The sequence below is a fragment of the Sciurus carolinensis genome, chromosome 18 (genome assembly GCF_902686445.1).
Source record: "Sciurus carolinensis chromosome 18, mSciCar1.2, whole genome shotgun sequence".
Taxonomy (NCBI): Eukaryota; Metazoa; Chordata; class Mammalia; order Rodentia; family Sciuridae; genus Sciurus; species Sciurus carolinensis.
The window spans coordinates 6,156,557-6,171,612 of record NC_062230.1 but is presented as its reverse complement, the minus strand read 5'-3'; the positions used below and the strand labels follow the sequence as shown (position 1 = coordinate 6,171,612).

The 15,056-nt window shown below is 53.7% G+C and overlaps 1 protein-coding gene across 2 annotated transcripts in view; it reads right to left on the bottom strand.

The window, feature by feature from the left end:
* Positions 1–6,368, bottom strand: part of Srrm3 (serine/arginine repetitive matrix 3) — a 54,322-nt gene extending 47,954 nt beyond the window's left edge. For both annotated transcript variants that reach the window (XM_047534120.1, XM_047534121.1), the window contains exon 1: positions 6,216–6,368. The gene's annotated coding sequence lies outside the window, so the exon portion shown is untranslated. The remainder of the gene's footprint in view (positions 1–6,215) is intronic.
* Between the last annotated feature and the right edge of the window lie 8,688 nt (positions 6,369–15,056).

The following is a 15,056-nucleotide window of genomic DNA, read 5'->3' as shown; positions in this document are numbered from 1 at the left end:
TTTGTGAGCCTTGCTCCCTGCTGCCTGGAGAGATGCTCGTGTGCCAGGACTGTCCTGTTCCTCCCTTTATCCAGTGTCCACCTCGGGGTTGGAGAATGACAATGATAATGGAGCTTTCAAATTCAGAGGTGCTGCAGAGCACGTTTGATGAATGGAGGACTGAATGAATGAATGAGCGGCCATATCTGCTCTCTGTTGTCCAAGGAGCAGGGGAAGACAGCATTTGAGAGGCAGAGGAGAAAGAGGTACACTAGGGAGAATAATGGGCAGGTCACAAGGACCAGGACCCGTGTGTCAGACAGGGCTAGACAGGGAGGGGGACAGGATTGCCCAGAATCTGGCAGAATCTGCTGAGCATCCCATTCTCCCTGCCTGAAGCCCGCTCTGGTATCCTGACGGAAGAGGGCTGCTTTTCCAGGCCTGAAGCCTGCTCTCCCAACCTGGGGTGTTGTCTGACAGCAAGGGCTAAGCGATCAGTGGGGATGGGCCTGGGGGCAGGCTACCTTCCTCCCTCCTGCCCCCGTCCCTGGGCCTGCCCCTTCCTGTAGGTCCTCCTTTCGCCCTGGGTGAGCCTAGCTCGGAGCATGGATACACCTCGCCTGTTGACTCTCCCAGGGGCCAGTGCGACCCCTCTTCAGCTGAAACCAGTGGCTCCTCTCTGGCCTCTGTGCCATTCTCTCCATCCCTCTCCCTGACCCTGCTGCAGGGCATGGTCTTCCCGACGTGCCCGCCTGATGGTTTCATGATGCTGCGCCAAGGTTTCTGTGACTCTCCTTGCCTTCCAATGAGCTTCCAGCTCCTACGTGGTTTCTCAGGTTCATCAAGGCCTAACCCAGCCCAGCGCTCCCCCGGGCTGCCCTCTGTTCCCTGGCATGCCCACTGTTCTGCTACGTCTGATGCTTCATTCTCCCCCTCATCCAGCCAGGACTTTCATACCTTTGTGCCACTGCCCGTGCTGTTCTCTGGAGTGTCCTTGCTCTGGCCACCTCTAAGACACAACTGAAATACCACCACTCCCTTGTTACTGTGGGCAACTTAGTTCTACCAGAACCTCAATGGGCCATGGCTGCCGGTTCCCACAACCGCCTGCCTTTCCCACCACTCCAGGAGTGCCTCAAGGTTGGGGTCTGTGTCAGATTCACCTCTGTGTCCTCAGGCTCATACCGTGCCCAGAAAACAGGAAGTGCTCCCTCAATAGCCACTGTGTAGTCTCCAGGACTCAGACGATGCTCACCATCTCTCAGGAACCTTCAAGATCTGATCCTTCCTGGGGCACTTTCCTACCTATTATCTGCACCACTTAAAGCACACCTGGAGGCAGGTACTAGATGTCCATTTTACAGGAGAGGAAACAGACCTGAAGGTGGATGTGGGGCCCAGGGGAGATCAGAGCCCAGGAGGTTAGGAATCGCCTAATTCCAGTTCCGAACTCTTTCCTCTGAGGTGTTGTTGGTCCTTGCTCCAGGGGCTGTGTAACCCTCCATACTCCCCACCAGTAGCTTTGGCTCTTCCCTGCCTCAGTCCCTGGCAGAGTCCCGAGGGGGTAGGCCCACTGACTGACCAGACGCGGCTCACACGGCCATCCTCTCCCAGGGAAACCTACAGCCAGCAGACCCCAAAGATGTGTCCACCCAAAGGGGCAGGGCAGAGGCCAGGCACCATCCTCCACTCTCACTGGCTTCCTGGGAAGCGGTTCCACCCATGCCTGGCCTTGACACAACCATGACCATAAAAGTATTTGATCCCCAGCACCAGGAAAAAAAAAAAAAAAAAAGGTATGCTTTTTGAAGAATCTTTAAAGACATCAGAGGATGCTCATGACAGAGTGAGAAGTCAGATCCAGACCTCTCCCGACAGCAGGTTCCCAGTCATTAACTCTGTGTATCTATGGACATGCGGAGAAGAGCCTGCAAGGAGATCCCCGCCACGTTCACAGTGCTTATCTTTGGGCAGTGGGATGCTGTTTTATTTTCTCTTTGGTTTCTGAATTCCCCGTCTTCAGCAATGAAAACATGCCCTTCTTAAATCAAGAGATTCAACACGGCTTGCTTTGACCTGCCTCCACCCTGGACTCTGGGGAACGATGCAGAGAGGGGGCTCAGTGCCACAGCCCCAGCTGAGGAAGGTGCCCAGGCCCCAGGGTCCCGGGAACTCGGCCCAGTCTCCTTGTAGCCCTCAGAGTCCCTGGCAGGATGCTGAGGGAGCCAGGTACTGCCCGCCAGCTTCGGCTGGCACGGTAGCCTCTGCAGTGGGCAGCAGGCCAGGGCAAGAGCGGCAGGAGGCTGAGGCCCGGCTGCCTGCCGAGGAAGCAGCACCGCAGACCGGCAGGCTGATGGCTTTTAGCTACAGGGGTTGTCCTGGGAGTTGGGGGCTAGCTCACTTGCTCAGGGCCCTTTAGAGCCCCATGCTGGATATGAGGCCAATAGGGCTGGTCCTCTGGGGATGGCACTGTGGTCCTCCTGAGCCCATGACCCAGAAGAGAATGAAGGAACAGGAAATCATTGGCGATCTCGTGAGGGTGTGCATGCCTATAATCCCAGTGACTGGGGAGGCTGAGGCAGGAGGATCACACGTTCAAGGCCAGCCTCAGCAATTTAGCGAGACCCCATCTCAAAGTAAAAAATAAAAAGGACTGGGGATGCAGCTCAGTGACAGAGTAACCCCTGGGTTCAACACCCAGTAATGAAAACACAAAAACAAGACCGAGGCTGGGCCAGGCTGGGTTTTCTGACTGTTGGACACAAGACCTCTGTTCTGAGTCTCCTGACCGATCTCGGCCCCTATTCTCTCCCTCTTACTCAGCCTCCCACCTCACAGACCACAGGTTTCCTCTGAGCACCACCTCCCTGAACGCTTCTTCTTCATTGAGCCCTCTGCCCCTCAGTGGGTCCTCTCTCTTTGAGCTACCCAGTCTTTCACTGGGTCAATGTGCTGGAACCGAGAAGGAACCTCTCCATTTCTTGCTGGTCTCCCTGTCACCTGGACTAGCTCCATGCTGAGGTAATCCCTCTCAGCCTGCCTCCTCCCCAGAACAGCTGCAGAACCACTTTTCCTCCCCCAAACTCCATGAATCAGTGTCTCCTATCTCACCCTGCTTCTTCCCTGCACCTGTGCATGGGGTCCTGGGGTCTCCTGGCTCTGATGAGGGAGATATTCTAGGAAGAATGTGGAGGGCATCTTCTGTCTCTGCAGTTCACCTTAAATTCAGGACCAGGGGGCCCTGATTTTGGTTCAGCTGGAGTGCTGGGATCCCCAGGTGAGCCCCGGGGGCTTCTTCAGGTTGTATTTTCCTCTTTAGTTAGGACTTCTCGTCTGTCATGAGGAGGGACGGGTGAATTTGGAATCTCAGCTGCAACTAATAAATCAAGCCTTGAAACACTGGAGGTGACTTCTCTCTCTGCTGATGGAACCACAGGCTTCCTGATGTAGAGATACATACATCAGAGAGGTCTTCAAATCTTGGTGCTGACAGAGACTTTGGAGGTTATCCAGTCAAACCCTATCATTTTATGGTCAGGGACACCGAGACCCAGAGAGGTGAAGGGACATGTTCAAGGTCACACAAAAAGCCAGGATGAGAACTAGGCCCAGAAAGAATGTCTTTAGATTCCTGTCCCCAAGTTGCTGAGTTCCTCCATCACCTCCCACAGCTCCCTGTAGCCCACAGTGCCCTGGTTGATCCTCACCCAGGAAAGCCTGGAGAAGTGAGGACAATGTGGTACTGCAGAAGTCACCCAGGGCCCCCGAGGGAGTGGGCTTTGGTTATGCCAAGACTTGCTCCATGACCTTGAGGACATCACATTGGATTTCTAGACCTTGTTTTGCTTCTCCGTGAGAGGGAGGCAGCAGCGCCATTGAGGCCAGGTTACAAGAGAACGGGAAGAAAACATTCATGTGAAGGGTGAGACCCATGGGCAAGGGCTCCGAGTGTGTGCAGGTGGGAAGAAGAGAAGCTGCCTACTGACTTCCTTACCAGTGCCCCTGATAAGGCTGACTTCTGGGATAGGAGGAGCTCTGACTTTGTCCCTAGAGGAGACAGAAGAGGAGATGCAGGTAGAACGGGACACTGACCCCAGTCGTGCTGGCAGCTGCATGTGACCATGGGCCATCTCAGGGGGTGAAGATTGAGCACTTGAAAAGGGTCAGGCAGTCACAGGCTTGCTGAGGTCAGCAAGAGGTTTCCAGGCAGAGGAAGTGGGATGTAGGTGCGGCAGTGAGCAGGTGGGCCTGTCAGACCTGGACTCTCCTTTTGGAGGTAGGACAATGGTGGGCATGGGTTGTGGTGGGGGCAGCCAGTTGCCATTCAGAGAACATTCTACCTCCAGATATCCCAGTGACCTTGGGGGAGTCATCTCTACCACACTGCACGGTCTCACCCATGTGCCTTGGCCTCCCCACCTGTAAATCTGGCATCATGAATCAATAAACTGGCATTTAACTGAGCCTTGATATCAAGAGGTTGGGACATGTTGTCAACAAACACTTCTGCCCCAGGGAAGACAGCTTGCGTGACTTCATGACCTTGGGAAAGTCACTCAAGTCTTGTTTCTCAGCTCTGAAAAAGGGACAATGATGACTTCCATGGGAAGCTTTTGTGAGGACTCACTGAGCCCAGAGTAGCATTGTGCCTAGTATGGAGCTTGGCACGATGCCCTTGACCACTGTCCACCTCCTCTAGGAGGAAAAAGACAAGTTTCAAGGATTGCTGAACACTTTCCCACCTTTATCCAGTCCCTCCTTAAGGAATTCTTACAATGTTCTATTTATTAATACTCATCCAGCATCTTACAGATTAAAAGTAGTTTCCCATCCATTATTTGGATAATGTCTTTCCACAGCAGAGGGGATATTGTTAACACTATCCCTGTTTTGCAGATTGGAAAAGAGGCTTAGAGAGGTTAAGTGGCTTACCTGAGGTCACATAACCTAGATTTGATCCCATGCCTCTCTGACTTCAGAGTCCATGATTCCCAATCCTCCCACCCCCACTTCTGAAAGCCCAATTCACTCTTCAGTTACTCTGCAAGAATTCCTCCTCCACCCCTCACAGGAGAGTGGGATGGGGCATAAAGTTAAGAAACCCAAAACTTGGTTTTGTGTGGGAGCACTTTCCTAGCCCATTTGGTCCTATTTCTGGCTGGGGAAGAATTTGGCACAAATTGGGACCATGACCTTAAGATGCCCCCTGGATAGAGGAACTGTCCAACCCCTGTCCTGCTCTCCATCAAAGTACCTGCCTTCTCTCTTGACATAGGACAAAAGACCAGCCCATGTCCCCAATGGGCGAGTGAGTGAGGTTCTTGGGGGAGTGAGAAGTTATGGCTGGGACAGAGTACAGACTCTGGAAGTATCAGATCAGACCTGGGTGCCTTTTTCTTGCTCTCCCCAGATCTGTCCTCACAGTGAACATGTTGCCAGGAGTAGGAACTGCAGGAGGCTTCACATTGTCCAGGCAGGGGCCCTGGGAGGGAGGGGGAGGAGATGGCAAGGCAGAGGCTGCGTCTCTTTTCTCAGCCTTTCTCTTTACCAAGAATTTATCATGGGGCTGGGCCCGCTCTAGACTTTAGCAACTCTCTCTGAGAATCCAGAGAGGCCACTGAGAACCCTCCTCCCAAACTCCTAGTGGCTATTTTCTCATCTGTGTCCTCCATCCTCTTCCCAGTGTGAGAGTAAATGCCAGCCTGTGTGAGACCCAGTTCTCATTGCCAGCTCCTGCCTCCCCAGGGGCATTTGGATAGCTGGGAAAGGGGCCAGACTGTCCCCTCTGCGGGCACCCCCTGCTGGACAGAGGTCCAGCATCCAGGTGGGGGCCTGCTCCCTCCACCCCTGCCAGTGACCAGCATCTCCACAGGGTCCCTGCATTTATCTCTCCCTTCCCTGGGAGCAGGTCCTTCTCCTCAGTTGGGGGAGGGCAATTAGACTGCGCATGGGGGCCTCCCTGTCACCCTCATGGGCAGGGCCATGATCATTTATGCCCAGGAGAGTCCTGCCCATGACCCCGCAGGGCTCTCACTTTTCCCATCTCTCTGTGAAAAGAACCACGTTCATATCCGTTCCCCAGGTGCCTCACACCCCTGGACAGAACTCTATCAGTCCCCCAACAATGACCCTCTGCTCCGGGGCCTGCAGACCCAGGTCACCGGCCGGGGAGGCCCGAGGTTCAGCCCAGCCCCAGCCCCTCTGGGAAATGCCCCCGCCCCACCTGGGGCTCTCACCTCTCCGCTGACCGCCGCGCTTTCCCGGGCGCTGTAGCCGGGCCCCGCCGCCCCGCAGGTCCGGGCCGCCTCCTCGGCTTGGCTCGGCTCGACTCAGCAGCTCCGCGGGCCCCGCGGCCCCGCGCCCTCCGTCTTCCCGCGGGCGCCGCTGCCGCTGCCGATTGCTGAAATGCTGGACAGCGCACAGCCATAGAGCCGGCTCCGGGCCCGCCCGCCGGCTAGAGCGGCCCAGCGCCCACAGCGCCCTCTTCAGGCCTGGAGAGCCATCGCCACTAAGGTAAGGAGACAGGCGTCCGGGCAGGATGCTCCACCGCAGGGGACATCTCCACCCCTTGCAGGTGGGGAACGTCAGTCTCGAGAGGCACCTGGAGAAAGGGAGGTTATTAATTTATATCCGAGTGCGGCATTCGGTATCCAGAGTCCTTGCCAGGGCTGTCCACGCAGTTGGCGTCTGAGAGGACTCTGGGGTCCGGCTAGGGGACACGCTTAGGACGTTCGTCATTTTACTTTGAGGCAGGTCGTGTGGAGGATGGGAGACAACCCAATGGGAAGAGGGTCTTGAGAATGGAATCACTGGGACTTCGAGATTGCTGGGTTTGGAATATGGGAACTTGAATTCAAGTTAGCATGACCTTGGGCCGCCCGTCTTTCTTTTAGCCCTTTCGGTGAGCAGACTGAATGGAGAAAATTCAGGTTGGGGGCATGGGGAGCCCAAAGACCTTTTATGAGTGGAAGCCAGGAACGTGGCGGACCCTGCCCGGAGCCCAGCAGAGGCGTCTACAATGCCGTCTCAGAGGGCAGGGCTAGAAATGCCGGAGCCTCGGAACCTCGGGACCTCGGAGCCTCGGATGAGGGGTGAGGCAAGTTAGCCTGTGTGAGACACAGTTCTCATTGCCGGCTCCTACCTCTCCAGGGGTGTAGATAGCTGAGAAAGGGATCAGACTGTTCCCTCTGCGGGCACCCCCTGCTGGACAGAGAGGCCCAGTGTCCAGGTGGGGTGCGCTTGGGGTGCAGATTCTAGGAAATATTTGTATGACATTGGGTGCCATCTCTGGGCATCTGCGTGGGTCTGGGTGTGTTTGTGTCTATAGGCCTGTTTCTGTATCCCTCTTTCTGGAGTCTGTGTCTCCTCTCCTTCCTTCTTTCTTTCTCCAGGTTTCTTCTTCACCTTCCTGTGTCTTTGTAGTGTGTAATTCGTGTGTGTGTGCGTGCGTGCGTGTGTGTGTGTGTGTGTGTGTGTGTGTGTGTTATGATCCTGTTTGCAGAACAAAGGTTGAGGGTGGAGAAGAGGAGTGGGTTACAGCTGCTGGCAGCGGTAATGCAGCCCCATAGCCCCAAAGGCGAGTCTTCAGCTGGTCTCCTGCCTTCTGGCTGCATGAATATTTCATCTGCAGGGGCTTTGGGCCATCCAGGCTCCAGTCAGCAAGCTCCCCCTTCCCGGGAGGAGCTGCCCTCCTGCTGTCTGGGCCTCCCAAGGAAGCACAGGGAGCAGGCAGATCAAGGGTTGAGAGAGACCCCCAGAGGCCCTGTGGCCCTTTTCTTGCTTGAGCAGCCCTGGCTGGGTGTGTGGAGAGGGGTGGAGGAGGGCCAGAAGAGGTACAGGGACATGGCGTCCTTTCCCCTCAGTTAAGCCCATTCCTTAACTGAAGTTGGCTTGGTGAAACCTTGCCACATTGACTTGGAGCCAAACCAGCCTTGGCTTCCAGTCTTTTGGAACTAGTGCTTGGGAACACTACCCCAGCTGGCTCACCGTCTCCTGTCCTCCCCTGGTGGGTCTCAGCAGCCCCTGCCTCCCTGGCTTCACAGGTACCCTTTTTTTTTTTGGTACCAGGGGTTGAACCCAGGGGCATTTAACCACTGAGCCACCTTCCCAGCCCTTTTAATTTTTTATTTAGCGACAGGGTCTCCCTAAGTTACTGAGGCTGGCTTTGACTTGGGATCCTCCTGCCTCAGCCTCCCAAGCTGCTGGGATTATAGGCATGCGTCACCACACCCAGCCAGTGGGAGGTACTTTGGGGGAGCCTACAAGCTGGAAGCAAATGTCCCCAGCTGCCTTGAGGCCTTCAGTCCCTGGGGGAGCCCGGGAAGCCTTTGCTGTCTCTTGGTCCCCATGTTCGTTGCCCTGGCTCACAGGGCTGGACCTCTACCTTGGTTTCCTGGCTCAGCCTGCTAATTTCCCCAAAAGTGCTCCTGCCCTCCTTCAACTCGTTTCAACAAATGGCAGCATCATCTGTGCTGGCTTTACTCTGCTTGCTCTGCTGGGTCCGTTCTCTGCCCTGGGCCTTGGGAGGCAGAGCTCTGCAGACGGATTACCCAGGCTCCTCTGCTCTAGGCTTCTGATGGGCTCACCCAAGTGGGGGGCATCACCAGGAGAGCAGAGGGTGGGAGGAGAGAGTGGGAAGGGGGTTATTCCCCTCCAACTCCCATCCACTGGCCTCTTTTCCTGCTTTGGCCAAGCTCTGGCTTTTGGTTACCTCCCTGTGGCACTTGGGGCACTGGGCCCCTCTTATGTCCCCATGGGCACCTCTATGCAGTCCCTTTACCAGGCTCCCTTTGATTAAACCTTTGGAGGGGGCTATTTCCTTCTGGGTCCTGAGCAGTATACCTCCCCTGGCCCGAGTCTGAATTCCAAGTCGGAACACTTTGAGTCCTTAAGCCCTGCAGTCCCTCCAGTCTGCCTGTGGATCTTCATCTCCTGGGACTCTGTCCTCTTCCTCATCCCCAGCAGGTCTGCCTGGGCCTGGCCTTGGTACTAGACCTTCCCTGTATCTCCCTCTCCTTCAGAATCTGTGTCTTTCTCAGATGGTGCTTGGTTGATGAATCCTTCCAAGACCTCCCCATATAAAACAGTATCTCCCTGCTGGACCCCCTTTTTACCTCTTAAAAATTTTATCATGGTAAAGGAGGCATAACACTACATTTAACCATTTCCAATGCAAGGGTTCAGTGGCATTATGTACATTCACATTGTCGTACATCTCCAAAATATTGTTCATCTTCCCAAACTGAAGCTCTGCATCATGAAACACTACCTCTGCACGCTCTTTTCCTCTAGACCCTGGAACCCACATTCTACTTCCTGTCTGTCTAAGTTGGACTGCCCAAGGGACCTCATTTAAGCGGAATCATATAGTAGTGTCCTTTTGTGACTGGCTTATTTTATTTAGCATAACGTCTTCACAGTTTATGTTGAGATGTAGACAGAATTTCCTGCTTTCTAAAGACTGAAAAATATTCCCTGCATGGGTGAGCCAGGGTCCACTCATCTGTTGATGCGCACTTGGGTTGCTTCCATGTTTTAGGTATTGCAAATAATGCTGCTAATGAAACTGAGTGTAACCATATCTGGTCAAGACCCTGCTTTCAGTCCTTTGGGGTATATGTCAGTGTTATAGTTTGGATCTGTATCATTCCATGAGGACTCACGTGTTAAAGGCTTGGTCCCCAGTGGAGGTAAGTCCTGGTTAGTGTATGTCTCTGGGGGTATGTCTTTGAAGTTTATATCTTGTCCCCGGTGCCTCTCTCTCTTTCTCTCTCTCCTTTCTTCTCTCTGTCTGCTTCCCAGCTGCCACAAGGTGTGTGGTTCTCTGTCACTTGCTCGCACTGCCATGATACTCTGCCATGCCTCAGGTCCAAAGCAAAGGAGCCAGCTGAGCTGGGACTGAAACCTCTGAAACTGTTAGACAAAATAAATCTTTCCTCCTTTAGATTTATTTTCTCAGGTATTTTGTCACAGCAATGGAAAGGTGACTAGTACAACCTGGAGAGGACTTGCAGGATCGAATGTTCATTCTATGCTTAAGTGTTGGAGGAACGGCCAGGCCGTTGGCACAGTGCCGTCACCGTGGTACCTTCCCATTGGCAATACACAAAGCTGCCATTTTCTCCACTTCTTCACCAATATTTGTTATGTTCGTAACCAATGGTTATCCTAGAGGGTATGCAGTGCTATCTCCTTTGGTTTTTGACTTATACTTCTGTAGCGACCAATGAGGACGAGCTTCTTTTCATGTGCCTCCTGGTCATTTGTCCATCTTCTATGAAATCCCCTTATTTTTGCTTATTGCCATCTGCTGTCTTACTCATCCTCTGTTTGATTCTGTCTTCACACTCTAGACCTTGAGTTCCAAGTGGCCGAGGACTTAGCTCACTGCTCTGTTCCCAGCTCCGGTACCTAGTAGATGCTCAGTAAGTATTTGTTGGTTGAATGTCTACACGCTTCGCTGCTTTCTCAATCCATCTTCTGCCTGGCTTCACCAGCCAACATTTTGTTGGTCTGATATTTTGCCATCAGAAAACAACCGTGCCATGAATAAGCCCTTCCAAAGAAGACGCGGGGTAAAGCTGCTGACTCAGTGCCTCGCATCTGGAGTGGATTCCTGCTCCCCAGCTTCCCCCACATCCAGACTCACTCACTGCCACCCACCTTCCCGTCTCCTCCTCCCTGGCCCTGTGCCCCCACTGACCTTTACCAGTGCTGTTCCCACCTGTGGCGCCTCTGTCCATTCCCCTGTGCTTCCACACTCACCTCCAGGGTGAACTCCTCTCCAGGGTAGCCCCCTTCCCCTGTGCCTGGTCAGCCCTTCCAGGGGCCTCGTGCACAGAGGCAAGAGCAAGAAACGTCCTCTGTCAAGAGGCCAGGTCAGGCTGGTGTTCTTTGCCTGCTGGCCTGGTAGAGTCACTTGGACCCTGTAATGGCCCTGCTCAGTCTCTTTTATTCTGCTCGCTCCCTCTGTGATATTTTGTGTCTAGATGAGATTCACAAGCAGGGCTGGTTACATCTGTCCCCATATCACCTGTGTGTCAGTGTGGAGGAAGCAAGAATCATTGTTGCCTCGAGTTGTCTGATTTTCTATCTCTGTCTCCAAGCTGTTCTCTTTCCTCTTCTCCAAACCACCTACTCCACTCTCCTTTTCTCTGGCTCTTCCTGTCTCTTCCAGTTTATCTTTCCACATGATGTGATGTAGGTTCACACCTTAGGGGCACTCAGCCTGGGAGCTGGTCACTTTTTTCTGGTACTTCTCAAAGTGTTTCTGTGACTGTGTATTAGAACCATCTCAAGTTCTTGTTAAATGTGTCTGTACCTGAGCCTCACTCTGGATCTGCTGTAATGGTTATCCAGTGCTGTGTAACAAATACGCCAAAACTCCATGACTTGGAGCAACTACTCGTTCACTTCATCTCACAAGTTTGTGGGTTATAAGTTCGTGCAGGCCTGAATCCTTAATTCTTCTGCTCACATGCCATCCAGTAGGATTGCTTAGAGATTTTCAGTGGATGGATGGTGTATCAGTCATCTTTCTATTGCTGTGACAAAATACCTGAGAGAAATCAATTTAAAGAAAGAAAGGTTTATTTTGTCTCATCATCTCAGAGGTTTTAATCCCTGGTTGGCTGGCTCTGTTTCTTTTAGGTCTATAGTAAGGTAGAACATCATGGCAGTCAGGAAGGAGAGAGAGAGAGACTCCCCCAGTGAATGACCTACTTCCTCCAAGCAGCCCCACCTCCTAAAGGAGCATCACAGGCCTTACTATTCTGATACATCCTCCTTATCCTTTGGGCTCAGGAGCACCCAATAGTGTCCCAGGCTAACAACCAAGCCTTTAGCACATGGCCCTGAGGGTCGTTTCTGATCCCAATCATAACATTCTGCCCCTGGGCCCCAAAGACTCATGTCCACCTCATGATGCAAAATGCATTTTGTTCATCTCTAAGAGTCCCCAAAGTCTCAACGTTGCTCAAAAGTCCCAGTCCAAAGTCAGCAGCACGTCCAGATCACATGGGTTTGCCACAGGAAGGTGGCAGGGTTCAGGCACAAGCAGACATTTGCCAAAGGTCCTGCATGGGGCATGTAGTAGATGTTTAATTATTGCTTGATCCTGATCTCACTGGAGAGAAAGGCCCAGAAGGCAAAATTAGTCCCTTGGAACTCCACTCCAGGGGACTTTGTGCAAAGCTATCCAATATGTATAACTGAGAGATGACAGTCAGAGGCCACCTGGACTTGAGTGGCTGACTGAAAGTATAGCCATTGCCTTGGTCATACAGATGGGATGGAGACTGGCCAAGGTCCTAAAATGTCCTGCAAAGAAGCTCCTGGAGCACTCTGAGAGTTACTCCAGGAGGGAGAGCTTGAGAGGCCCAAAGGGTAAGGAGGACACGTCAGAATAGCGGGGTCCGTGCAGACCCAGGCCCTAACCCAGATTTGCTGCCTCTCAGTCGCGTGAACTTGGGAAAGTGATTTGAGCCCCGCCGAGCCTCGGTTTCTTCATCTGTCAAATGTGACTAACAACACTGTCTCTGAGGGCTGTTAGGAAGGAATTTCTTTCTGATCATGATGGTTCTCCTCCGGTCCTAGCCTATGGGGTGGGGGTTGGAGGAAGGGCCTTGTGTCTGAAGGACAAACCTGGACATCCACGTTCCTCCCCTGCCCTGGCCTCCTTTGCGCCTCCTCGCTGCCCTCCACTCAGCACCCAGCACCTGGGTACAGACGGTATTCAGGGACCACGGGGGTCACACTGCCTCTTTCCCTGTCGCCTGGGTCTTGGCCAGGCGTCCCGGGTCTCTTGCTCTCCATGTCCTGCTCCTCGTCACTGTGCAGTGCTCTCTCTCTTTGCAGAGCCTGGGAAATTGAGGAGTCCCTCGCGGCAGACAGGCAGAGCTGACCTTGAAGCAGATCGTCAATAAACAATGAGCAGAGGCGGCAGCTCCCTGCACTTCCTCCCGCCTCCCCTGGCCTCCCCTCTCCTCTCCTTTACTTGGAAACCCACCATGGGGCCATGGCCCTGGATTAAGCATTGCCCTGGCTAGGGTCGTTTTAGAGGGTACAAATCCTCTGGACAAGGGAATGTCGGGATCTGGGAGGAGGTGTAGGAAGGGAGGCTGGGGGCTCTGCCAGCCTCTGCCTGAGAGGTTTTTTATTTATTTTTTTTGGTACCAGGGATTGAACCCAGGGACACTTAGCCACTGAGTCACATCCCCAGCCCTTTCTATTTTTTATTTAGAGTCTCACTAAGCTGCTTAGGGCCTCGCTAAATTGCTGAGCCTGGACTTGAACTTGTGATCCTCTTGCCTCAGTCTCCCGAGCCTCTGGGATTACGGGTGAGTGCCGCTGTACCCGGCTTCTGTCTCAGAGTTTTACATGAGACCTTCCTCTGTGCACACCAGGTCCTCCTCCCCTGCTGCCACCCCCCACCAGCCACTTAGGTCTCTCACTGTCCTAATGGTTCAACACTATCCCTGGCCTGAGGCCATCCCAGGAATCAAGTCCCTGGCAGACTCAGGTCTACTCTCAGCCTGGGCCTGGCAGGTGACAGAGACCCGTGTCTTTGAGAACTACTGTATTCCAGGGACTGTGCTTCATTCTCACTACCTCTAACCCTTGCAGTGAATCTTGAGGTGGGGATCATTGTCCAAGCTCACTGATGAGAACCCTGAGGGTCAGAGTGGCTCGTTCCCATGGCCACCCAAGCTGTAAGCATCCTTGTCAATGACTTGAATCAAACTCTGTGTGACCCAAAGCCACATTTGTCCCTAAATCACAGATCCTGGAGTTGTTCACAACAAGTCCAGGTCCCTGTCTCAGCACAGAGGAAGAGTCTTGAGCTGGGCCCACAGGGTAAGGAGGGTGTGTCAGAATAGTGTGTCTGGAGTCAGACCCAGACTGCGTGGACTTGGGAGGGTGATTTGAGCCCCACCAAGCCCCAGAGCCTCCTCCTTCTTAAGTCTAAAGCCCCCCCAGGACCTTGAAGGCAGGCCCGTCCTGCTAGAGGGACATATCTTCCAGAACCAAGTTGCTAATATCCTGGTTCCTCAGCAAGTTCCCTGCTTCCCCAGGACCTCTAAGGACCTCAGAGCCTGACTAGCTCTGAGCTGTCCCATGGCGGCCATGTGACCCTGGCTGGCCCAGCTGCTGTCAGGCCCCTGGGCCTCAAATGGGTCTTACGAGAGGTGCAGAGGGAAAATGAGCGAATGAATCCATTCCCGAACGAATTTGCAGATGGGCGCGTGAATGAGAATTCATCACAGGCGTGAAACAGGCATGGAGCCAGTGAACTCTACCTGCTGGGTGGGGCTGCGGCAGGATGCAGGGGCTGTGCATCCTCCCTGGGCCCCCCTTCCCATGAGGCAGAGGTGTCTACCTTCCAGAGGGTTAAGCTGTCAGTGGGACAAGAATGCCCACCAGGGCCTGCCTCTCCAGGGTTCTCGTCAGCAGGGAGATAAGGCCACCTGACCAGTTCCCACCCAAGGAACCTCCTCCTGGGGCACATCTGCCCTCTTTCTCTCTTTTCCCTCAAGGGCCCCTGGCAGGATTCACAAGACCCCTGGAGCATGAGAAATAAGGTGGGCAAGCTCCTGAGGTTTGGGGGTTTATTTGTTATAGCAGCCAACAGTGCCCTGACTAATACTCACGGAAGCTAATTATTTGTTTCAAGCTATATCCAGCCCAGAAATCCCTCAGGCAATACTTCTGGAGGCCCCAACAGGCATCTGTGACCGTCATCCTCTGTCTGCCAGCTGTGGGGACAGGCCACCTCACCTCATAGCTTCCTCTCACCTCTCGAGGCCCAGGGAGGAGTGGGCCCTTTTCCTGGGTTGCGGGGGGACTCAGGCATGGGGGTGAAAAGTGACCACAGGCAAAAACTCACCTATAGGGTGGTGAGGTGGGAGGGTGGCTGTCCTCAGGGGTGGTGACCAGAGGGGCACAGGAAGGCTGATAGGTACTGTCTTGATCCGGGTGCTAGGCATGCTCAGCCTATGTGGGTCCTGGTCTCTTGTTGTCTGCGCTCTTGGCATGGATGTTGTCCTTCAGTGAAAGTTTTCAGAAATGCCTTGGACAGG